A 26,575-nucleotide genomic window follows, 5' to 3' on the forward strand; every position below is an offset into this window, starting at 1 on the left:
GAGAGAGGCAGCCCATCTTCTGGGGAAGGAAATCAGCGTAGCACCAGTGGAGAAGGGGGGCAGATGGGGGAATCGGCGAGGGGGCTCCATGACTCCTCGCCGGAGACCAGCGGGGAGAGCACGGGTCCTCCGCTGCCCACACCCTCCCTGCGCAGAAGGCTTCCGCGCAGGGAGAGTAGGCGGAGACTAGGCGTCAAAGAGCTTCTTTGCTGGAAGAAGTTCAAGAAACACCCACTGACGGATTCTGCCAGCGATTGAGACAGCCACAGATGGGTGGCTGTCCAGACAGAAAAGGTTCACCCAGGTAACCCAGCCAAGCGTGGCGCTGATTTACGCACAAGCAACCCCTAGAACCATTACAATCACACACTGTCTTTGGGAAATCTGGTGTCATGGGAGTCTGAACTGGCTTGCAGTTTTCCATGCCAAACTGCCCTATCAAGCGAAGAATTTTCTCTTTCTGACTCAATAGGAATCTTCCATCAGCTTTCTGCCTTACTTCTACTCCCAAGTAATTGCTTACAGGCCCTAAGGCTTTAAGCTTAAACCTCTTTTCCAGTTGGCTTGTGAGCTTCTGGATCTCATCTGTGGAACTCTCTGCCACAAGCAAATCATCAACAAAGACTAAGAGCATTAGATATTTGTTGCCTGTCCCCTTTGTGTACAGGCATGGATCAGCCACACTCCTTTTAAAACCAAGTTTTACAAGGGCTTCATTTAAACACTGGTTCCAACACCTTCCACTTTGTTTGAGACTGTAAACAGCCTTTTTCAAACGCCAGACTGCACCATTCCCCTCTTCAAACCCAGGGGGTTGTCTCATTAACACTTCATGGTCTAAATTTGCATGCAGATATGCAGCATCAACATCAAAATGGTGCACTGCTACTTGTCTTACAGCAGCAATGAAAAGCATTAAACGAAAAGTTTCACTCTTTACAGTGGGAGAAAACACTTCATCATAACTCTCCCCTTTAATTTGAGTGAACCCTCTGGCTAGTAATCTGGCTCGAAAACGTGGTTCCCCAGATGCAAGGGTTTTCCTTTTGTAAACCCACTTGCATGACACCACTCTGCCACCAGGTGGCGGCATTATGACCTCAAACACTTTGTTACGTTTAAAAGAGTCCATTTCTTCTTTCATAGCTTGTTCCCACAAAGCACGTTCCCCAGGGGGTAAGTCTAAGACTTCATTATAACTTTGTGGTTCCACACAACTCACATTGCATACTCTCACTCCTCCTAGGGTCAAACGCTGAGGAGGTACACCCTTGTTTGAACGCTGGGAGCGTCTAGGCACAACTACTTCTTCTTCCCCCCTTATCTCTGGCTCTTCTTCCTCTTCCTCTAGAGAAGAAGTATTATCTAGTGCCACATCTTTTGCGGAAATCTGTGCCTCCTCCTCATCCTGCTCCTGTGTTGCCAATGGCTGAGAAGAAGCCTCTTCTCTTACTTGCAGGGGCAGTAGGCAATCTGGGTTGGCATGGATCGCAGTCCATCTGTCCTGGTCAGCAAAGTCTGCACTTCATGACAGAACCACACGTCCTGGGCGTAAATTGAAACGCCACCCTTTGCCATAGGACTGATATCCCACAAACCGCAGTTTCTGCGCTCTAGCGCCCCCTTTTGGGCGCTGAGCTTTGGGGATATTTACATGTGCCCAAGCACCCCAGTTATGGAGCATTGTCCACTCTGGTTCTTTCCCAAACAATACACGATAAGGTATATCTTTTATAGAGCTTGACCAGGTTCTATTAATCAAAAAGTTCGCTGTCAGAAAAGCCTCGCCCCACAGCCTATGGTTGTGACCCAGTCCTGCATCCACTAGCAGGCAGTCCTTTACTGACTGTATTACAGCCCCACGTCTTTCACACAGACCATTTTCAGCAGGGCTATAAGGGTTAGTCAAATGATGAGTGGTCCCCTTACGTCGCAACCATGTCCCAAATTGTTTGTTCAGAAATTCTCCACCCCTATCTGTTTGCAGCTGCACAACAGGGCGAGCGAAGAGCTTTTCAGCTTGGGCAACCCATTCTCTGAATGTGGGGAAACACTCAGATTTCTGCTTTAACAAAAACAACCAACTAAAACGTGATTTATCATCAATTACCAGAAAAGCATATCTGACGCCCCCTTCAGTCTTCTGTGGAAAAGAGCCTATCACGTCACAATGGACATGTTCTAAAACCTCTTTAGATACTCTGTCACTTTTAGAAGCCACAGGCTTCCTCTTAGGTTTGGCCATTTTACATACATTGCAATCTAGGAAACAGTTACAGCTATTTACTTTTAGATTCTTGCACACCTTTTGCATTTCTGAAAGCACACAGAAATTGGCGTGACCCAGTTTTCTGTGCAGTTCATGTACACACCCCTTATGAACTGGCAAATTATCCTGAACCACCTGGGCTGCTTTAACAGGCTTGTCCTACATTACATATAACCCATTTTCCAACTTTGCATGGCCACATACCTGAGTTCCATTCTTTATCAGACAGCCATCCTGCGTGAACTTAACACTATACCCTGCATTAATCAAACAGCTTACAGACAGTAAACAATAGTCCAAACTGCTGACAAACAGAGTCTCTGGTAGAGTAGTGTTCAAGCACTGCAGGAAACATGTTCCCTGGCCATCAATCTTGCTTCTACGACCATCAGCAAGATAGACTGAGTCTTTTCCATCAGCTGGCTTCCCCAGGGTCTTAAAGTCCTCCCGACTGTTGCAGATAATCCTGCTGCTCCCAGAGTCCAGCAACCATGTTCCTCGAGGTATCTTCCTCTCCTCCCGAGAAAATGCAGACACAAACTGAGCAGAACGCGTGTTCTTCTTCCCTGAAGAGAACCCCTTCTGCTTACGTTTCTGCGTCGATTGCTGTCTCTGCTCCACATCGTCTCCTGGAAGTCTTGCCCTGCATTGATGTTGGAGATGCCCGGGTTGGTTGCATCTATAGCACCTCCTCACCACCATGGCCAAGTCCAAGCCTTGGCGTTGCTCCATTGGCAGATTCTGCTGCTGGCCCCCTCGACTGTAACTTCTCCGCTCTTGGAGTTCAGCCTGTCTATCTGACCTTCTTTCTGCTTCTTCGGTCAATCTTCCAACTACATACTCAAGGGTCAGATCTCAGGGACTCATACTCTCCATGCTGTTAATCACAGGCAACCAGCTTTCAGGCAAACTTGAAAGGATAATGTAGGTTTGGTCAGTCTCATCATAACGCTTACCTCTCTGTTGTAGTTGCAGAAACAGAGATTTCAGCGTTTGAAGATGAGTTGCCAAACTCTCACCTTCTTTCATAACAGTCCTGAACAGCCTTCTGGTCAGAGAAATTATAGTTCCAGCAGTTTCTCTGACATGCATTGCCCTTAATAAATTCCAGCACTCAAACGCTGTGCTGGCATTTGCTACATACAATAACTGAGAGTTGCTCAAACACAGCATAATTTGGGCACGAGCCCTTTCATCCAGTCATTTTTTCTCAGCAGAGTCAGTTCTCAAAACCTCAGTTTCAACACAGTCCCATAGTCCATCTCTCCTTAACAACTGCTGCATTTTAATTGACCAACTCAGCCAGTTGCTTTCTGAGAGAAGTTCAAAAGGGATGCCTCCCCCAATATTTACAACTTGGGAAGACTGGGAATCTGCCATCTCTGCTGGTGCTTGCTGAGCCCCTTCTGTGGGGTCTCCAGCAATCTCTCCTGACTCTCGCTTTAGAGTCCAACTGGATGGTCCTGGCTGGCACTCACTGGCTTCTAGCTGCTGCCTCCGTTGACCCTCAGGTCCCGCCTGGCTCTGCAACTTGTGTAGCCGCTCTGTGAGTCGCCTACTGTGGTCCTCTAGCAGTTCAAACTGTTCCAGTAGCCGACGCTGAGTGCTTTCCTGATCCTCAGATCCTAGCCGCTTCAGTGTCGTTGCAGACAGTTACAGTTTGCCACCAACTGCTCCAACACACAGCCACTGGCTCCATGCACCACCAGGACTCACCAGCTCCCTGCTGAGATGCTATCAGTCGTTATGCACTCTGCACATGCTCAGAAACACTGGGCCCATAACCTGTCAGTGTTTGTAAAAAGCAAAAAAGGAGGAAAAGGTTCTGACCTCCCTTTGTCTCCTCAGCCTGGTCCTCGGACCCTTGTCGGCACAAAAAGAGTCCACGAGAATATCCTTGCAGAGTTTTATTCTTAAAAGTCTTTGTGCAAAACACGACTGAATACACACCAGCACGCACCAACCAACCAACCAACCAACCAACCAACCAACCAACCAACCCAAACACCAGCCTCAGTAACAAACTAACATTTCTCACTTATATATACAACTTGGTGCAGACTGCTGAGTCATGCTGACCCAGCTTTATTCGCATTAAAGAAACAGTGGCCATTTTAGCCGTGACAAGTTCAGCTACTGATTGTGTGACTGTGGAAATGGATAAAAGACCCCCATCCAAACAATGACTATCATCAGTGCAGGTAAGAAAAAATAATAATTTTTGTTTTTATCATCTGCAATACTGTCTTATTTATTTTATAGTACAATTCATTGATTATTGCTTTCATTTTATGGATCAATGGTCTCATTAGATGGTAAAATTCATGTTAAATCGCTGTTTTAGGGGTTGTTTTTAAAAGTCTGGAATGGATCAATCCATTTTGCATTACTTTCTATGGGAAAGCGCACCTTGTTTTTTAAACGCTTTGGTTTTGTAACGAACTTCCGGAACGGATTAAGTCTGAGAACCAAGGTACCAGTGTGGTGTAGTGGTTAAGAGCGGTAGACTCGTAATCTGGTGAACTGGGTTCGCTTCCACGCTCCTCCACATGCAGCTGCTGGGTGACCTTGGACTAGCCACACTTCTCTGAAGTCTCTCAGCCTCACTCACCTCACAGAGTGTTTGTTGGGGGGGGGGAGGGAAAGGAGAAGAAGAAGAAGAAGAAGAAGTAGTATATTGGGGAACACGAGGAATGGGGGACTTGAGGGAGGTATTTGAAGTAACGGATGAGGAGGATAGTTTTACAGGTTTTCCATCCGCCACCCCGGATGGGAAAGAAATGGAGACAGTCAAGGCTCCCGGAGGGGAGGGGGCCTTTGAGGAGGGGGTGGATGTCAGGGAAAGGGAAGCAGACAGAGACGGGGGGGGGATGGAAACACTTACCGAGAGCCCAAGCAGCCCTTTTCCAGCCAGTCCTCTGAGTCAGAGAATGAAATAGGGAGTGGCCAGTCTGTTCCAGGAACTAGCTATTCCCAGAAGAGAGGAGATAAGAGTTGTTCCCTGTCTCGCTGGGCATGCTGGTCCAGGAAACAGCGTCACAAAAATTTAGAAGCGGCAACTGACTGAAACAACACGGACGTGCTGTCTTTGGAGCTCCTGCGTGGGCTTGGATTTGCAGTAATAAATCTACCGGACAGAAGTGCCTTGATGCCTGGAATGTTATCTCCTAACTAGCTAGGCAGCAAAAACATCCCTCACACATTTGGTCCTTGCAGTGATAAATTTAACTCATTCAAGATGGCAAAGATGTCAACCAAGTAAGCTATTTTCTGCAGTCCACTTTTATCGCTGAAAAGTGCTTCGAAGTGCAGTCTTGCTTTCCGATTAAAAAACGTTTTGAGTTCATCACGAAGCTCAAAAACATGTTTTAAAACTTTTCCTCTCAACAACCATCTCACTTCAGTGTGAAATAGCAGAGCATTGTTCGGCGCATCCAACTCATTGCACAGTTGCGAAAACAGTCGACTGTTTGAAGTGCTCGCCTTTACAAAATTGACAGAACTTATGATGCTTATTATTACTTCTTGTAACTCTTGTGGCAGCATCTTCATTGCTAATATTTGCCAATGAATCATACAGTGAGTTCCAATGACTTTTGGTGACGCATTCAGTACCAAATGTTGAAATCCAGATCAACATCCTAGCATAGCTGGAGACCATCTGTGCAAACACCACAAACCTTTTCCCAAGAGATTTTATGCTCTTTCAGAAATGAACCAACTGTGTCAAATGCATCACATGCAGTAGCTGTCGTTTCAAGTGGTTTGCAAAAAAAGAAACTCATCTTTAAAGTCGCCATCATTAATATACCTCACGTAAACCAGTAACTGTGAACAGTTTGCAATGTCTGTAGATTCATCAAGCTGGATACTAAATATTGGAAGTGGAGCAGATTTAATTTCCTGGATTACCTGATCAAGAATATCAGCAGACATGTAATCTATTCTTCTGTGGACAGTGTCGTTAGATAAGAAAATTGCACTCAATTTTGTAACAAATTAGTCTCCAGTCATAACTCGAACAATGTCTTTGGCCGCTGGCAACAGTAAATCCTCAGCAATGGTGTGAGGTTTCATAGCTCTGGCGATTCTGAGTGCCACCAAATATGAAGCTTCAACAGCTGCTACGTTTTGTTTGTGGTACTTGCCACCAGTGTCAAGTCTGGCCTTCTTGAGTCCATCAGCTTTGCTTCTAAAATAGTTGGTATTCTTGCCGGCAAAGCTCGGATGCTTGCTATCAAAATGGCTTTTTAGTTTGTTCAGCTTCATAGATTCGGCTGATAGAACTTCACAACAAATAACACATTGCAGTTTCTCAATTCCTGCTGTAATTATTGAGGTAAAACCATACTGTAAAAATCCTCACTATATTTTCTTTTCTTAACATTCTTCTCTACACGATCCATTGTCATGGAATGGTTTGCTAATGAAAATAATATATAACAATAGCTTTAGTAATACAAAAGATGATACATGGCATAGTTCAGTCAATACAGTTCATTAAAGTTTCCTATGATTTACCATTCTCTGTGTTGTTGTTTTTACATACCTGTTACTATCACAAGGGGGCAGTATTCACATCAACCACAGCTGAATATGAAAAGACAGATCAGCATCCAGATAAAGTTCCCAAGGTACAGATTTATTTTTTTGCAGTAGTTGATGATTTTACAGTACATGATTTTACATTTACCCAGTAATTATAATTCATGAAGTGTCATTTTACCTCCAATACTGCTGCTTTCAACACAACAGCTGCTTTCTACACAGTAGCTGCTCTCTACAAAGTAGGCGATTAATATACACAGAACAATAATTATACATACTTTATCAACCTTCTGAGAAAAATACAAAACATTAAACAAAGCCACAGAGACTTGCTAACTACCCAACCTAAGATGAACTTATAATGTCTGGTTTCAGACTTCTGCTTGGTGTGCCCGATCATGGCGGACAGGAGCCCTTTCATGGGAAGGGCACCGGTGCTTTGAAGATGGGGCCCTTTTACTGGGGCTTGCAGGTAGCACACTCCCAAGATAGTTTTTCGGGCTTCTTCAGTGGTCTAATCTCAAAGTCTTGATGCGTATATTGATATGCAATCTTATAGAGAATACTCTTTCTTGGCTTAAGCTTAAGACACTGATTTGCTTTAGATTAGACCACTGCAGAAGCCCAGAAAACTATCTTGGGAGTGTGCTACCTCTCTTTTTCAGTAGCTTCAGCAACTGCACCTGAAAACTAAGGCAATAGAAACAAACCATTAACACATTTGGCATACAGAATGAGCTTATTGTCTCAAAATATTTCACATCGAGAGTTAGTGAAGACCACTTTAAAATCACAATCAATTAATTAAGTTGAGATACACTCAAAAGATTATCTTGAAGATGTGGCACATACAAAACGTTCTGGCTCTTCAAGAATACTGTCCCATGTCCCAGGCTTTTCAAAACAGTACCGTCCGCCTGCTGTATGGTAATAATGATAATGATAATGATAATGATAATTTTTTATTTATATCCCGCCCTCCCCAGCCGAAGCCGGGCTCAGAGTGGCTAACAACAGTAAAAGTAACACACTTTACATAAAATCACAATCAATTAATTGAAATACATTCTAAAATCAATTCATTCTAAAATCAATTCAGAAGTAGTCTCGCTGCGGCATTCTGCACCCCCTGGAGTTTCTGGGTCAGTCTCAAGGGCAGCCCCACGTAGAGTGAGTTACAACAATCAAGTCTGGAGGTAACCATCAAGGGGATCACAGTGGCTAGGTCAGGGCGAGAGAGGTAGGGAGCCAACTGCTTAGCTTGGTGGAAATGAAAAAAATGCCGCCTTCGTTATAGTTGCAATCTGCACGTCCATGGAAAGGGAGATGTCAAAGATTACACCCAAACTCTTAACAGACAGTGCTGGCACTAATTGCGCCCCCACAAGAGATGGGAGTTGCCCCCCTCCAATCCCATATTGTCCCAACCCAGCCAAAGGACCCCTGTCTTCGAAGGATTTAACTTCAACTGGCTCCCACATAACCAACCAGCCACAGCTTCCAAACATCTGATCAGTGTGTCTGGGGCTGAGTCAGGATGGCCATCCATCAACAGATAGAGTTGGGTGTCATCAGCATACTGATGGCAGCCCAAACCAAAACTCCGGACAAGCTGTGTGAGGGGGTGCATAAAGATGTTGAAAAGCATCGGGGAGAGTATTGCACACTGCGGCACTCCACACACCAAGGAGTGGTGTGACGACAGTTCCCCCCCAAGTGCTACCCTCTGACCAGAGAGAAACAAGCGCAGCCATTGAAGAACTGTGCCCTGGATCCCCACGTCAGCGAGGCGGTGGTCCAAGAGTTCGTGATCGACCATGTCGAAGGCTGCTGACAGGTCTAAAAGAATCAGCAGCCCCAAACCGCCTCGATCCAGCTGCCTGCAGAGATCATCTGTTAGGGCGACCAGAGTCGTCTTGGTCCCATGACCAGAGCGGAAGCCGGATTTGAATGGATCCAGAGCCAATGTTTCATCCAGAAACCCACCAAGTTGTTCAGCAACCGCTCTCTCAATCACCTTACCCAGGAACGGAAGATTTGAAACCAGGCGGTAATTGGATAGATCTAAAGGATCTAATTATGTTTTCTTTAAGAGCTGGCACACCACTGCCTCCTTCAATTCTCCTGGGAATGCCCCGGTGCCAAGGGAGAAATTGATGATATCCCCTAGGGGGCCCCGCACCCCGTCTGGACACGCTCTAATCAGCCAGGACGGGCACGGGTCAAGAGGACAGGTGGTGGGCTTTCCAGCTTGGAGGAGTCTGTCCACATCAGCTGGGGATAGCCTGTCAAAGTGGTCCAATACTGGACCCGAGGACAGTCGAGGGGCCTCCAGTTCTGTTATTGTATCCAAATTGGCAGGGAGGTCACGGCGGAGCAACAGGACCTTCTCCACAAAAAAGCTCACAAATGCCTCACAGCTATGTGTCAAATTGTTATTTAAATTTGGCTGTCCCTCCAGGGATGTTAAAGACCTAATTATACTAAAAAGTTGCATCAGGCGAGAGCTAGCGGATGCAATGGAGGCTGAGAAGTAAGGCTTCTTAGTGGCCTTCACTGCCATCTCATAGGTTTTCATAAAAACCTTATAAGAAGTTCTTGACGCTCCATCGCAGGCACCCTGCCATACTCGCTCTAGCCGTCTGAGGTCCTGCTTCATTTTCTGGAGCTCCTCGGTAAACCAGGGAGCCCGGTTTCTGCGGGGTCGCAGAGGGCGCTTAGGTGCAGTCTCATCGATGGCCGCCAAGAGCCAGGTATTCCAACCCTCAACAAGCTCAGTCAATGAGTCGCCAAGGGGAGCAAGGTCCCGCAAGGCTTGACGGAATCTATCAGGATCCATCAGCCTCTGTGGGCAAGCCCAAATCGGCTCGCCACCTAAGCAGGGTGGGGGTGGAAAGTCAATCCTGGCTTTCAGAATGTAGTGATCAGACCATGGCACCATCATCAAGGGGGACATGATCACATCTATGCCTGTGCCAAAGATCAAATCCAGCGTGTGGCCTGCTTGATGTGTGGGGCCCGAAACAAACTGGGAGAGCCCTAGTGTCGCCATGGAAGACACCAGGTCCAGAGCCTGTGAGGAGGGAGTGGCATCAGCATGGATGTTGAAGTCCCCCAATACCAATAGGTTAGGGAACTCCAAGGCCCAGCTGGCCACTGTCTCCAGTAGGCCTGACAGGGTGGCTACTGGTGTGCTTGATGGCCGGTACACCAGCCAGACAGCCAAGCTCTCCTCAGAACCCCACACTAGGCCGCCACATTCAATGCCGGGGATCAATGGTGATGGCAGAGCCCTGAAAGAACAATCTTCCCGGATTAATAATGCCACCCCTTCCCCCTGGCCCATGGGCCGCGAGTGGTGGAGGGCGGAGAACCCGGGGCACCATCTCTCGTAAGGTAACTATTTCCCCTTCGCACACCCAGGTCTCCATCACACAAGCCAGGTCGACCCCCTGCGAGGTAAAGAAATCTTGCAGGGTGGCGGTTTTGTTGCCTATAGACCTGGTGTTGCATAACACCAGTGACAGAGGTGAGTAATCCTTGCTCAGCCTACCCTCGTCCCTTGGGGTGGGGCGCAGATTGGAAGAGGTATGAGCGTATCCGTATCGCAATCCCCTTTGCCTATAAAACCTTCCTCCATCTTAAGCTGGACAAAGAGATCTTTATCTTGGCACTGATGTCTGGTGCAACCTGAGTCGATGACAAATGTGGAGCGTATACGCAGACTGGAACAACGTGCAAGTAAGGCCTTTGTGTCTTCTTTGCAGTCTTTTTACACTGGTTTTGAAAATGTTCTAGTTCCCCGCAGGAAAAACAACAGGCCTTTAATTTTTTTTTTTTATTAAAAAAATTTATTAAGAATTTTTGTTACAATAGAGAAAAAAGAAAACAGCATAGCAAAAAACAAACAAAAAAGAAAAACAAACATAAAATTTAGCATCATATAATAACCAACTTTTCTTCATTTTTTGGACTTCCTCACATCTCTCGCTCCTACTTTCCAAATTTATAACACTTTAACCAGCAATTTATCACCTTATTTCCATTCTCATTGTACACTTTTCCAATATTTTGTCCCTAACTTTGAATATTTTTATCTAGGTCTTAAATATCTAATCTTACCATAATATTTATTCAAAATTTATTTTTCTCATAAAATTCACTCATTCTCATAATCTTTTCACCAAATTTTATGGTGCCCTGTTATTTTCAAATCCCTCATCCTTCTTAGCACTCATATAATTTACAGTGTTTTTGTAGGTAGTCCTTGAATTTCTTCCAGTCCTCTTCCACTGCTTCCTCTCCCAGGTCTCGGATTCTGCCAGTCATTTCTGCTAGCTCCATGTAGTCCATCAGTTGCATCTGCCATTCTTCCAGCGTGGGCAAATCTTGAGTTTTCCAATATTTGGCGACAAGTATCCTTGCTGCTGTCGTTGCATACATAAAAAATGTTCGGTCATTCTTTAACACCCTCTGGCCAACAATGCCCAAAAGGAGGGCCTCTGGTTTCTTAGGGAAGGTATACTTAAATACCTTTTTCAGCTCATTATATATCATTTCCCAGAAGGCCTTAACCCTAGGGCAAGTCCACCAGAGGTGAAAGAACGTTCCTTCAGTTTCCTTACATTTCCAACACTTATTATCTGAGAGGTGATATATTTTTGCTAGCTTAACTGGGGTCATGTACCACCTATATATCATTTTCATAATGTTTTCTTTCAAGGCATTACATGCCGTAAACTTCGTACCGGTGGTCCATAACTTTTCCCAGTCAGCAAACATGATATTATACCCAATGTCCTGTGCCCACTTTATCATAGCTGATTTAACCGTTTCATCCTGTGTATTCCACCTCAGCAACAAGTTATACATTCTTGAAAGTACCTTAGTCTTAGGTTCTAACAGTTCTGTTTCCAATTTCAATTTTTTCCACCTGGAATCCTAACTTTTTATCCAATTTAAAAGCCTCTTTAATCTGAGCGTAATGTAACCAATCTCGCACTTTGTCTTTTAGTTTCTCCAAACTCTGCAATCTCCAATTGTCTCCATCTCTTTCTAATATTTCCCAGTATTTCGGCCATTTGACCTCCATATTGGGTCTTTTCACAGCTTTAGCTTCCATAGGTGATAACCACCTTGGGGTCTTATTTTCTAATAAGTCTTTATATTTTGTCCAGACATTAAACACTGCTTTCCTTACAATATGGTTCTTGAAATTCTTGTGAATCTTAACCTTGTCATACCACAGATATGCATGCCATCCAAAAGCATTGTTAAATCCTTCCAAATCTAACACATCAGTGTTTTCAAGAAGCAGCCAATCTTTCAGCCAGCAAAAAGCTGCTGATTCATAATACAACCTTAAGTCTGGCAGGGCAAACCCCCCTCTTTCTTTAGTGTCAGGGAACTGCCATCGGAAAGGCAGGTGGTGGAGGGGCTCTCAGAAGCTAGGAGAGAATTAGCAGCGGGGGAAGGTACCAGCAGGGGGAGTGCGGGAGATCAGAGAGAGAGTGAGGCGCAGGAATTGCTCAGGGAATCTTCCAGCGAAAACAGTGGAGAAGTCGCAGGACCTCCTATAGGTACACCCACTCCGCGCCGGAAACTGTCGCGCCGAGAATCCAGACGACGCGTTTCCGTTAAGGAGCTTCTATGCTGGAGTCGTTTCCGTAAACGCCCACTGTCGGATTCTGCCAGCGATTAAGGGAGTCATGCTTAAGGGGCTCCGCTGTACACAGAGTCTTGAAGAAACATGCCCAAGATCTGAGGGACTGAACTTTTACGCACAAGTAGCTCATAATCCCATCACAGCAATCCGACAGTCTCCGTAAGCGCTTGTGCAAAAGGCATCATGAGCAACCCAACCGGAGCTGGAGACGCAAGAGGAGCTGGAGCGGGTCCAAGCCTGGAAGAAAGGTACAGGGTGTTGGAACTCCAGCTAGCGCTGCAAACAGCGAGGCTCGAAGAGAGGCGGGCTCAGGATGCAGACAAGGGCAAAACCACCCCACTTGCCAGGAAGGTGCCAGGGTTGGTGCAAAAGTTTGGGGGTGATCCCAGAAATTATCAAGCCTTTAGGACTGAGATGCAATACGCCCTCAATCTGCAGTTTGATGACTTCCCAGATGAGGAATCGAGAGTGGGGTATGTCATTGGGCATCTCGAAGGTGGGGCGAAAGACTGGGTGAGGCCCCTGATGGCAGGGAACAGTGACGCTCTAAAGGACACGAGGAAATTTTTTCGCGCCATTGACCTGATGTTTTCCAGTGAGATTGAGCAGGGGGTGGTGCGCAGACAATTGATGGCGTGTAAACAGGGGAACCGCTCCGTCCGAGAGTACTGGACTGAGTTTACCATGTTGATCCATAAACTGGGGTGGGACCTGTCTGCAGACCCAATTCAAATGCTTTTCGAAGAAGGGTTATCCTCGGCGGTGAAGGATGAACTTTCCCGCGTGCCCAGGGCGGAGTCTATGGACCAATTGACTAAATCAGCGCTTGCCGTCGGAGCGCGCCAAGAGGCAAGAGCCTTGGAAAAGCGGGAAGGGAAAGGGGAACGTTGGAGTGAGTTCCACATTCCAGAGATACCAGGGCAGCAGTTACCGCCAGTAGAACCGATGGAGATTGGAACAGCGCGTGCGCGCGGAGTTTCAAACGCCAACGAAGGGCGGAAGAAAGAGGGAAATAGTGCCAAGAAGTGTTTCCTCTGCCAACAGCCAGGTCACTTTGCCAGAGTCTGCCCTCAGAGGAAGGGATGGCAAGGAATGGCGGGAGCTGTTGGGGGGGAGGAGGAGGGGGTTAAGGAGCAGGTAAAAGCCAACGCCTGGTTGCCAGCATCGGGGCACAGCAGCCAGGCCAAAGAGCAGTGAATGTGCCCAAGCCTGAACCCCCAAGACCAGCGCTTGTCGTAGAGGTGGTGCTAGAGCTACCAAACGGACATCCACTAAAGATAAAGGCGCTATTGGACTCAGGCAGCTCCTGCAATTTTATGAGTAAGGAGTTTGCAGCGGAACACCAGATACAGACTGTTCCTTTAAGTAACCCTCTGCAGGTGACAACGATTGATGGGAGGGAGCTGTTGGGGGGAGAAGTTAACCTCCAGACTGTTCCCATGATAATGAGGGTGACAAGACACACGGAGGTCATAGCGTTTAATGTGGCTACCCTGGGAGGAGCGCCCATCATATTGGGAATGAGCTGGCTAGCGCTGCATGACCCGCTAGTGGGATGGCACCAGAGAGTAGTCTCATTTGGGTCAGCGTATTGCCTGGCGCACTGCAAGGGAGGGGAAGCACAGGCAGAAGCCCAGGCCACGCTAGCAGGGATGGAAGTAACAGATAAAGGGGAGGTACCACGACAATATGCCGACTTGGTTAACGTCTTCAGAGAAAGAGAAGCAGACAAACTGCCCCCGCACAGACCCTTTGACTGTCAAATTAACTTACTCCCAGGAGCACAACTGCCAGTGGGCAAGCTGTATGCTATGTCAGACAGGGAGATGCAGGAGTTAAGGGAGTTCATTGACAAAAACCTCAAGTGAGGTTTCATCAGAGAGTCACGAGCGGTGGGGGGCAGCCCAGTGTTCTTTGTGGACAAAAAACACACGGATAAACCCAGATTGGTCGTGGACTTCCGGGCCCTAAATGCAGTGTCAGTACCTGTGACTTTCCCCATGCCCAGAATCGATGACATTTTGACCCGGGTGAGGAAAGGGAAAATTTTTACCAAGCTGGACCTAAGGGGGGCGTATAACCTGATACGTATGAGAAAGGGAGACGAGTGGAAAACCACGATGTTCACCCCCTTGGGGGCCTTTGAGTACCTCGTTATGCCCTTCGGTCTACAGGCGGGCTCAGCCTGTTTTCAATCATTCATGAATCACGTCCTGGGACCCTTGCTTTACAAGAACTGTGTAGCGTTCTTAGATGACGTCTTGGTGTACTCAGAGAATGAGGAGCAGCATGTGCGGGACGTAAGAGAGGTACTGAGCAGACTGCAAGCAAACCAGCTGTGGGTGAAACTGGAGAAGTGTCAGTTTCATACCAGAGAGGTGGAATTCCTGGGGTACCGGTTGTCAGACAAGGGATTGGCCATGGATCCCAGCAAGGTTCAAGCGGTACTGGAATGGAAGACACCGAAAACTAAGAAGGACGTGCAAAGGTTCCTGGGCTTCGGAAACTTCTATCGGAAGTTCATCAAGAACTTTGCCCACTTAACGGCCCCCATCACTGATTGTCTCAGCAGCAAGAATAAATTTGTTTGGACGGAAGAGGCGCAGCGAGCGTTCGAAAGTTTAAAGAAGGCGTTTGCGTCGGAAGAACAACTTTTGCACGTGGATCTACGGCAACCAATGAGAGTGGAGACTGATGCATCAGACCGAGCGGTGGGGGCGGTGCTTCTACAGCCGGGAAAAGATACGTCGGAATGGGGACCGTGTGCCTTCTTCTCGCGGAAGCTGAACAAATCCGAGAGAAACTACACCGTGTACGACCGAGAACTACTCGCCATTCATGAAGCGTTCCGGAGATGGCGACATTTGCTGATCGGAGCGCAGCACAAGGTCCAAGTGCGCACCGACCACAAAAATCTAGAATACTGGAGAACTGCCCGAGTACTGAACCAGAGACAAGTGAGATGGGCCCAGGAGTTTTCCAAATTCCATTTTGAAATTTGCTACGTGCCGAGGAAGGAGAATGTCAGAGCGGACGCTCTCTCTCGAAAACCAGAGTATTTGGAGGGAGAGGGAGCGCCCGAGGAGAGACATATCATTCCCGAGGACCACTGGGTGTGTGGGGCGGCATTGGTGGGGCAAATAGAACTGGTAGAGAGAACCGAGAACGATGATTACGCCCAAGATAAACTCAGAGGACTCCGGGGAGGTGGAGAGAACACAGGGGGTTTTGAGGAAAGGAACGGAACGTTGTATTACAAGGGGGCACTGTACATACCGGAAGGGGAATTGAGGGGCAGGGTACTCAAACAATTGCACGACAGCCCCACAGCGGGGCACTTCGGGCAACACAAAACCATGTGGTTGGTTACCAGGGAGTTTTGGTGGTCCAAGGTGAGGGAAGACGTACGGGAATATGTAAGGGGGTGCGACCGATGCCAACAAGCAAAAGGAGAGAGGCTGGCACCAGCGGGGTTATTGGAACCCTTACCCACACCAGAAAGGCCATGGGAGGCAGTATCCATAGATTTTATGACGGACCTGCCAAAATCCAAAGGGAAGACAGCTGTCATGGTGGTGGTAGACCTATTAACTAAGATGTGCCATTTTATAGCCTGTTCACACGCGGTCACAGCGGAAGAAACCGCCAAGTTGTTTGTAAAGCATATTTTTAGGTTGCATGGCGCCCCCTTGAGGGTGGTCTCAAACCGGGGGAAACAATTTACTTCCAGGTTCTGGAGGAAGCTCATGAGCTTGCTGCACGTAGAAGTCAATTTTTCGACTGCCCGACACCCAGAAACAAATGGGCAGGCGGAAAGGGCAAACGGTATTTTACAACAATACCTGAGGTGTTATGTAAATGACAGAAAAAATGATTGGGTAGATAAGTTGGCCCTGGCAGAATTTGCCTACAACAACGCGGAGAATGTGTCCACAGGGATGAGTCCCTTCCTGGCTAATTATGGGTGTCATCCCAGGGCATTCCCAGGAGAAGGAGGGGAAAGATGGAGTGTCCCAGCAGCGGAACACTTTGTGGAAGAGATGGAAGCTATCCACAGGCAACTGCAACTCAACTTAGAGAGGGCCAAGGAAGAATACAAGAAGCAAGCAGACAGAAGCAGAAGGGAAGGTGAAACCATAAGGGTGGGGGACCGGGTGTGGCTGTCCACCCAAGGACTGCCGTTCAAGGGAGGGTGTAAGAAATTGAAACCCAAACGGCTAGGACCCTTTGAGGTCATACAACAGGTCAACCCGGTGGCATTCAAACTCAGGTTGCCCAACCACATGAAACTGCACCCAGTATTTCATAGGTCCTTACTGTCACCGTACCGAGAAGGGCGGGAGTGGGGGGAACGTGAGAGGGAGGTCATTCAAACACCAGTCATAGAAGAAAGGGAACGCAACATGCAGGTGGCAGAAATCATTGATTCCAGGTGGAAAGGGAATCAGGTGGAGTATTTGGTTGTATGGGAAGGGGAACCGGAATCGGAAAACACATGGGTACCGGCAGAGGAGGTCAATGACGAGGTTCTAATAGAAGTGTTTCATCAACGGTTCCCAAGGAAACCTCAGCCCGTAGCACGGTTTGGGAGGGAACACTTCGGCACCACCGATGAAGAAGAAGAGTTCGAAGGGTTCCCAGAATCAGGGCTGGAGGAGGGAATAGACTCCGACGAGGAGGGGGACTCAGGGAGAAGAGACGGGAGTCAGTGGAGAGAAGTGTTTGAATCCTCTGACGATGAGGAGTGTTCTTTCCGGGGTTTTCCATCCTCACCGCCAGTAAAGGAGGGGGCGGGAGGGGGTGAAGGGGGCCCTGGGGGGGAGGTGGATGTCAGGGAACTGCCATCGGAAAGGCAGGTGGTGGAGGGGCTCTCAGAAGCTAGGAGAGAATTAGCAGCGGGGGAAGGTACCAGCAGGGGGAGAGAGGGAGATCAGAGAGAGAGTGAGGCGCAGGAATTGCTCAGGGAATCTTCCAGCGAAAACAGTGGAGAAGTCGCAGGACCTCCTATAGGTACACCCACTCCGCGCCGGAAACTGTCGCGCCGAGAATCCAGACGACGCGTTTCCGTTAAGGAGCTTCTATGCTGGAGTCGTTTCCGTAAACGCCCACTGTCGGATTCTGCCAGCGATTAAGGGAGTCATGCTTAAGGGGCTCCGCTGTACACAGAGTCTTGAAGAAACATGCCCAAGATCTGAGGGACTGAACTTTTACGCACAAGTAGCTCATAATCCCATCACATTTAGCATCAGTTAATATTTTAAACTTAATTCTGGGCTTTTTGCCCTGCCAGACAAATTTAGAGATATCTCTTTGCCACCTCCCGAAACACTCCATTTTGTCCACAATCTGTAAAGTCTGAAATAGAAACAGCATCCTTGGCAATACATTCATTTTTATAGCAGCAATTCCGCCCAACAAGGAAAGTTTCAATCTTGACCAACTTTCTAAATCTCTCTTAATTTCTGACCAGCACTTTTCATAATTGTCCTTAAATAGGCTCAGATTTTTTGCTGTTATGTTCACCCCTAGATATTTTACTTTTTTAACCACGTTTAACTCTGTCTCCTTCTGAAACCTTTCTGACTCTGAAACTGTCAAATTTTTCTCCAATACCTTAGTTTTTTGCTTATTTAATTTAAAACCCGCCACCCGACCAAAGTCTTGAATTAATTGTAATGCCCTTTTCGTACTAGATTCTGGCTCCTGTAAAGTCAAAACTAGGTCATCTGCGAAAGCCTTGAGTTTGTACTGTTTCGCTCCGACCCGTATTCCTTCAACCAACCGGTCCCCTCTAATCATATTCAAGAGCACCTCCAGGACCGAAATGAATAACAGTGGGGAAATAGGGCAACCTTGTCGTGTTCCTTTTTCGATTTTAAACTCTTCTGTCACCACATTGTTAACTATCAATTTAGCCTTTTGTTCTGAGTATATTGCATCTATCCCATTTTCAAATCCCCGTCCCACTCCCATCCCTTCCAGATTTTTCTTCATAAATTTCCAAGAAATGTTGTCAAAGGCCTTCTCCGCATCTATAAATATTAACACTGCTCTAGTATTAATATTTGTTTGCAGAATTTCCAAAATGTCAATAATGTTCCTTGTGTTAGCAAACAAATGTCTTCCTGGGAGAAAGCCGGTCTGGTCTTTATGAATCACTTCACTTAAAACCTTTGTAAATCTGTTTGCTAAAATGTCTGCAAAAATTTTGTAATCCACATTTAGAAGGGAAATGGGGCGGTAATTCTTAAGTTGTGTCTTTTCCAATTCTGATTTAGGTATCAATGTGATGAAGGCTTCTTTCCACGTTTCCGGTGCTTTCTTCCCCTCCATAATCTCATTGCAAACCTCCATTAGTGGATGTATCAAGTAGTCTTTCAGTACCTTATAATATTTGGAGGTAAGCCCATCTGGTCCTGGAGACTTGCCCAATTGCATATTCTGAATGGCAACTTCAATCTCTTGTCGTGTTATTTTACAATTCAGGATTGATCTATTTTATTGAGACAACCTTGGTAGTCCATTTTTTGTCAAAAATTGTTCTATCTCAGCCTCATTTTGCGGCCCTTGAGTGTATAATTGTTTAAAGTATCTCTGGAAGCACTTCCTTATCTCCACAGGGTTCTGAATATTTCTTCCTTCAGTCTCTAGGTTGGTGAACGTGTTTAATTTTTGTCTCTTTTTCAACTGCCATGCTAGCAGTTTTCCACATTTATTTGCCGAGTCAAATGATCTTTGTTTCATTAACTTAACTTTCCACTCCACCTCCTGATTTATCAATTTGGAGTATTGTGCTTGGTAGAATTTAATTTCTTTCAAAATCTCCTTTGACTTCGGTTTGGATCTTAGCTTCTTCTCACATTCTTTAATTTTCTCCAAAATCTTATCTTTTTTCTCATTTTGTGCTCTTTTCTTTACAGCGTTCTGTTGTATCAGAAACCCTCTCATAACCGCCTTACAACAGGCCTTTAAATCTTTGGTACTTTCGCTTTCCCCTGTTGGAGGCTTGGGAACATTTTCAACAGCCTTGTCCCGGCTATCACAAACAGTTTGTCTGTGGTCCCACTCATTCAGAAGCACCCCTGTCACATGATGATCTGTTAACCGATCTGCCGGCAACACTGATAACTGTGCAGCAATTGCATCATAAGAAGGATCCAAACTGTTGATCATAAGCATAGCAAAAACTGTTTCTGAGAGCTGCACGTTTCTTTGAGTGAGCTCCTGCCTCAGGCATTTTAACTGCGTCAGGTGGCTTGGTAAATCGCCATCTTTCTGCAGCTGCATCCTGCAAAGCCTCTCGGTCTTCCAGACTCACCAGCAAACAGTCTGAAACACTCAGAATGATCGTACCCCTGGCTTTTCAATCTGAAGCAGCCCACACTGGCCACGCAGGGTTGTCTTCTATAGTATGCCATAGCTTTTCACATTGCAAAAGCACTTGCATCTTTACCTGCCATGTTGGATAAGACTCCGGCGTAAGAAGAGGAAACAAGCCATGTCTGCTTAAGTCTTAAAGCCAGACACTCTCTCAGTGCAGCATAGAACAGCCCCGGCACCTCAAGCACTCTCCCTCTCCAAATTAGCACTCTTGGCATGCAGGGAAGCTATCTTCTTGGGAGCCACATATCTCCATAAATCAAGCACCTGCAGCGGCTCCCGGAAACAGCTCGCAGTCTGGGCCCATAATCAATTGTCGGCAGCCTCTCCGTGGACTTGCCAACAGCAGCACCTCCACCCACCCTCCGAAGACTCCTCCGGTAACATCTCCAACAAGGCAGCATTCCTGGAGAGCGGGTCCTGGTGCTATGGACTCACAGCTGTTCATGCAAGCACCCCAAACTCAGCAGAGTAAAAGAGAAGCGGAGCTGTGGAGGTTTTGTAGCATAACTAATTTATTTCTACCAATTAGCCAAACAAAAGAACGTAACAAACATGTATGGGGGGAGCAGCCCTCATACAGACATCCTGTCTCTTTGCAAGACAGAACAAAGAGTGTACAAAAACAACAGTAATGGAAGTCTCACAGACTGGCTTCCGTCTCTTCCTTTCCCACGGTATGGAAAGTAAACAATAGGATCATGTGATCCCAGCAATGGGAAGAATTAAAATACTGACAGACCCTACCCATATTCCAAGTGCCTCCTCTGGTAGCTATCTTCTTCCTGAACAGAACAGCATTATAATGGTGTCAATCCAATGTTGGATTGATTTTATATGAATATTTGAAGGTTTTCCCACTTTCAAGGGAAGGTGCGCTCCACAAGATACAATGTAGCAAATGCTAGTTACAATGTGTCAAAAAACATTTTGCTAGCTTGTTCTCATGCATGGTGGTCGATGGCTGTAGTACCTGTGTGCTTTGTGTTGAGGGTGCTGTTTGGTAGCGCACATTTGTTGCTATTTGCCAGCTATTTTAATACTATGAGTGGATAGGTCGAGCTTTGCAAGTGAAAGGCTCAGCTCTCGTTAGGGCATGATGTCCGCTGAAGGGACAACCCCCCCCCCCCTTTCCATAAATTCTGGTAACAGCTGAAAACCTGCTATCAGGTTGTTGACCTTAAGGTGCTCTGCAGGAAGCCTTTTGATATGCAGGTAGGAGAAATCTGACTTCATTGTGGTACTGTTTGCATAAGCTGCAAAGGAAGCGGGTTCTGCTGAAGCACAGAAACCCCACGCCCCACAGGCTGAATGAGCTGATTTTTCAGCCCAATCCCACACATCCCCTCCAGAGCGGCTTGTGTTTAAGCTAGCAGTGTTTTGCTCCTCTTTTAACTTGGCACATTTTCAGAGAGGTATCACTCCACTTATTCTCCAGGCGGTCATCTCTCCCACCACACTTTGCCACCACCCACTTTTGTCAGGAGAGAAGAGCCAAAAGAAGAGAAAGAGTGTGTATGGGTGTGTTTTTTAAGCAAAATGAGCTTTGCTTGGAGAGTTGGAGTGGCATGGGGATGGCAGGAAGAGAGAGGCTGGCAAATTCCTTTTTTGTTTAAGTAATGAGGCACTGGAAGGCTGCTTTAGAGAGGTTTGAGACATCCTCTGTTCCCCTAACCCCTATTATTTAGGAGGAACTGCTCATAGAACTATATTTCTACTGCTCCTCCCTCCTCTTCTCACAGCCCCTCTTCTAATAATCTAGTAGTTGCACTTTTGTTTCACTTTTTCAAATTTCTTTCAAGTTCAGCATCGTAGTAATAATAATCAACAATAGTCTTAAAGGATTTAAATGCTGCTTAAATGTCAAAGCTGGCCTCTATGCAGCTTACAAGTATAAAGCCAATTTCAAAATACAGTGGTGACTCGCAAGACGAAATTAATTCGTTCCGCAAGTTTTTTCTTCTTGCGAGTTTTTCGTCTTGCGAAGCACAGTTTCCCATAGGAATGCATTGAAAATCAATCAATGTGTTCCTATGGAAACCGCCTTCAGACCAGGTCCGGGGACAGTCTGTCCCCCGACCTCTTCTGAAGGCTGGGGGGGGGAGGGGACAAGGGCTTTTCTTCCCACCGCCAGCCTTCAGAAGGCTGTTCTGAAGGCTGGCGGTGGGCAGAAAAGCCCTTCTCCTCACCTCCTGCCCCGCAAGCTCCGGGGACAGGAGGGCTTTGCTGCCGACCGCCAGCATTTTAAAAGCCCCCGGGACAGCTATCCCGGACCGCTTTTAAAATGCTGGCGGTGGGGAGCAAAGCCTTTCGGCCCCCGCCGGCCTTCCTGGACCTCTTCTGAAGGCCGGAGGGGGGCGAAAGGCTTTGCTCCCCACCGCCAGCATTTAAAAGAGGTCCCCGGAGATTTCCCTATGGGCTTTCTTCTTGCGAAGCAAGCCCATAGGGAAATTCGTCTTGCGGAACGACTCAAAAACAGAAAACTCTTTCGTCTTGCGAGTTTTTCGTTTTGCGAGGCGTTCGTCTTGCGAGGCACCACTGTAATATACATGCAAGTAATATGCACAATAAAACCATTTCACTGAAACACTAAAATAAGCATCCACTTATAAAAAACAGAGTAAAGCAGGCACATTCAAACAGTGCAACAGTTGAGTTAAAACAGCAATTAAAAATTAAATATAGTAACTGTAATAAGTGTTTGCATTGCACTCAAGTGTTCACATGCTGCAGGTATGTATTCTTTTAATCCTTACAGCATCTCTGTCAGGTATGCCTTGCCTCCCCTGCCCCCCCCCCCGGGGTTGGATGGCCATCTGTCATGGATGTTTTAGCTGAGATTCCTGCATTGCAGGGGGTTGGACTAGATAACCCTTAGGTCCCTTCCAACTCTAACTGAAACAAGAATATTGAGGGTTCCCTTCAAGGGGTTCAGCTTTTTAAGGAAGACTGGACCTTCGGAGAGAGCGTACCTTTTAAGGCTCAAACCAGTCAGGAAATGAACAGAGGCGAGACCAGGATATACATAACCAAAGCGGCTATAAGCCTGATCTTTATTAAAGCTGTTGCAACAGGGTGCTCCCCTCACACGCAGGAGAGAGGAGGAGGACCCAGGACAAAGGTGTGCAAGCCCTTATATAGACTTTGAAATTGCCCACCCTGTAGCTCAAGACCACCCCCAGAAACATCATACATACATCACAGAAGGGGCGGACTACAACAAAAATCTGAGTGTGTTGTTTTTTCCTCCTGTCTGCTAGGTTACTTGATTGGATTACCTGGGCATCCTGGCCACTCTTTTGTTTTCCTGAATCCAGGTCACAGGTCACAGGCTCACCCTATTCATATCTTAAATGTGCCCTTGAGACAGGATTTGTGAGGAAAGAGACAATGGGGAGATTTCCCATTTCCTTTGACCTTGCAGAGAAATATTTGAGGTCATTTTGGGAGAGAGAAAATGGTTTTAGAACTTTTCTGTGGGTTTCAGACATGTGGTTTACATATTTGTATGTGTTTGCTTGGTACATTTACGAACATCATACACACACACACACACACACACACACACACACCTTAATAATGTTATAACAACCCCCCCCCCTTTGGGGCTATAATTTTTTCTTTAAAAAGGTTACCCCACAAAATAATAACCTAGTATGTTAATAATAATAACCTAATATGTGTAAATCTGAAGAGACTTGCATGTCAGGCCTCTTAAGGCTATTTGCAAGTGTAGCAGTGCACATAGCTGGACATAGGATATCACATAAAAGTAACACATGTTGCATTTTGTTACTAAATTGCTTGTGGCATTCTAGCACTTTGGGAGAAACATTTTCTCAATTGTGGTTTATGCTTTTCACTCAACAGGAAGGCCCAAAAAACATTGAAAAATGCAGTTTGTTTTGTTTCTGCTTTTTTGTGAGTTCTCAGGTGTCAGAGTTAGCTCTCCTCTGATCTCACACTTCCAGCATAACCACAGCAAGCACTCCTGATGAATCCCCTTAGGGCTTTCATTTTGACCATGTTGCCTCACACCCGCCACAGCCACCACAGGTTTGGACATGTCATGAGAGAGATGTCCTTGCCTTGGCCTTTCTATGGGACTTTATTATTATAGGCTCTGGTCTTGCACTCATGGGAAGTTGCTCACTTGCTCTTTTTTATATATAAATTTTATTTTCAATGCAAAATTACAACAAAAATTACAAACAATGATTCCAAAATAAAACTATACAAACAAGAAAGAAAACCAGAACACAAAAGAAAGAAAGAAAAACAAAAGAAAAACAAAAAAGCACACATCTACAAATAAAACAATATCTTCATTCTAATCTAGTCATTACATACATATACACATATTGACTTCCTTCCTTTGTTCTAAGACCTCAAAAAATTTACTCTTTCTAAATTGTTGTGTCTGGTGTAAATTACTTCTATCTTTATACTTTTTACACCATTTTTCTTTTTCTTTAACCCTGCAAAGCATCATTCATTACATACCGATATGCTTACTCCAGAACAATGTTTTTTCATATACTCTTTAGCACATCCCCATTCTTTTAATAATTTCTGGTCCGATTATCCCCTTATGAATGCTGTGAGTCTTGCCAGATTTAGATATTCACAAAATTTAATTTGCCATTCTTTCATTGATGGAATTTTTCTCCCTTTCCAATTTTGCTATAAGCATCCTGGCAGCTGTTGTAGCATAAAGGAATACTTTCCTTTGATTGTCAGGAATATTGTTTGTGATTATACCTTAAAGGAATGCCTCCGGTTTTTTACTGAAAGATATTTTAAATATCTTTTTGATTTCTTCATATATTTCATTCCAAAATTGTTTAATAGGTCGGCATTCCCACCACATGTGAAACATTGTTCCTATTTCTTTCTTGCATCTCCAACAGGTATTTGATTTTAATTTGTAAATTTTAGCCAATTTTACCAGAGTTAAGTACCATTGGTACACCATTTTCATCAAATTTTCTCTGATTGTGCAACATGCCGTAAATTTAATATCACATTTCCATAGTTTCTCCCATTGGTCCAGCTGAATTGCGTAACCTATATCGCATGCCCATTTAGTCATAACTTCTTTTAAATCTTCATCCTTTAACTCCCATTCTAATAATAAATTATACATTTTGGATATACTGTTTTTCGAGTTTTGTAATAATACTTTTTGTAATTTTGATTCTTCTTTTTCAAATCCTATTGCTTTATCCTGATTAAATATTTGGGCAATTTGATGATATTGTAACCACGTGGTGCAGTATTGGGTCACCTCTTTGTATGGTCTTAATTTTAAATGGCCCTGTTCCTCCTTTAGGAGCTGCTGGTATGTCGCCAATCTTCCTATCGTATTTTTCTTTTTAACCAATATTACTTCTAATGGTGAAACCCACCATGGGGTTTTCGGTTCTAACAACCTTCTATGCCTTACCCAGACCTTATATAACGAATTTCTAATTATATGACTTAGAAATTCTTTATGCACCACCACTTTGTTGTAAATTAGATAGGCATGCCAACCGTATCTGTTGTTCCATCCCTCCAAGTCTAAAATGTCATTATCATCTAATGTAATCCAGTCTCTGACCCAACTAAAGCATGCCGCATTGTAGTATATTCTCAGCTCTGGGAGTTCAAAGCCACCCCGCTCTTTTATGCCAGTTAATAATTTATGTTTGATCCGTGGCTTTTTGCCTTGCCATATAAATTTTGTTAGGTTCATTTTCCATTTTTTAAAACAATCATCTTTACCTATTATGGGGATCACTTGAAAAAGGAACAGGAATTTTGGTAAGATATTCATTTTAATAGCCGAAATTCTACCCCAGAGTATTAAATTCAATCTCGTCCAAATTGCCATTTCTCATGAAGGTGATGGTCTATATGGAACTGGCGGAAATGACTGGCAGAATCCGAGACCAAGGAGAAGAGTTGGTGGAAGAAGATTGGAAGAAATTTAAAGCTTATTTACAGAAACATTGTAAAATTAAGGAATGTTAGAAGGATGTTGGAATGAAGTTATGTGATTTTAGCAGAAATGATATAAAGGATTAAGTAAAAATGGATAGTTAATTGGTGAAAGAAGAGAGTGTAAAATTACAGTATGTTAAGACAAATTATTAGGATAAAAACAAAGATGGAAAGGATTTGCTGAAATATCTAATTGAACTAGAATACAAAAAAGGGAGGTGTGAGGAGGACAAGGAAACAAGCAAATGAAAAATAAGTTATGGGAAGGTTTGATTTGTTTTTTTCTTTTTCTTTTTTCTTTTTTTCTTAATTGTTTGTATTTTTCTGGGTTTTTTTTATTTTTTGCTTGTCTGTATTCATGGTGATGTATTGTCTTGTTTTTTCTTGCTTAATTTAGTGTTTTCTTTTCGTAATTTTTAAAACTGGAATAATTTTAAAAACCCCCACAAAAAACAAATTTCCATTTCTCTTTTTATTTCTTCCCATTTTTTTTAATAATTATCTTCAAACAAATTTATATTTTTCATTGTTATTTGAATTCCTAAATATTTCACTTTTTTACAATTTGTAATCCAAATTTTTCTACCAGTTCCTTTTTCTCTTGGTCTCTCATGTTTTTTACCATTAGTTTCGTTTTTTCTTTATTCAAAGCAAAACCTGAAGTTTCCCATTTTTTCTAGAACCTTTGCTATGCTTTCCTTTGGGTTTTCCACCATTAACAGTAAATC

The sequence above is a fragment of the Podarcis erhardii genome (assembly GCF_964252035.2).
Source record: "Podarcis erhardii genome assembly, chromosome: W".
In the NCBI taxonomy this organism is placed as follows: Eukaryota; Metazoa; Chordata; class Lepidosauria; order Squamata; family Lacertidae; genus Podarcis; species Podarcis erhardii.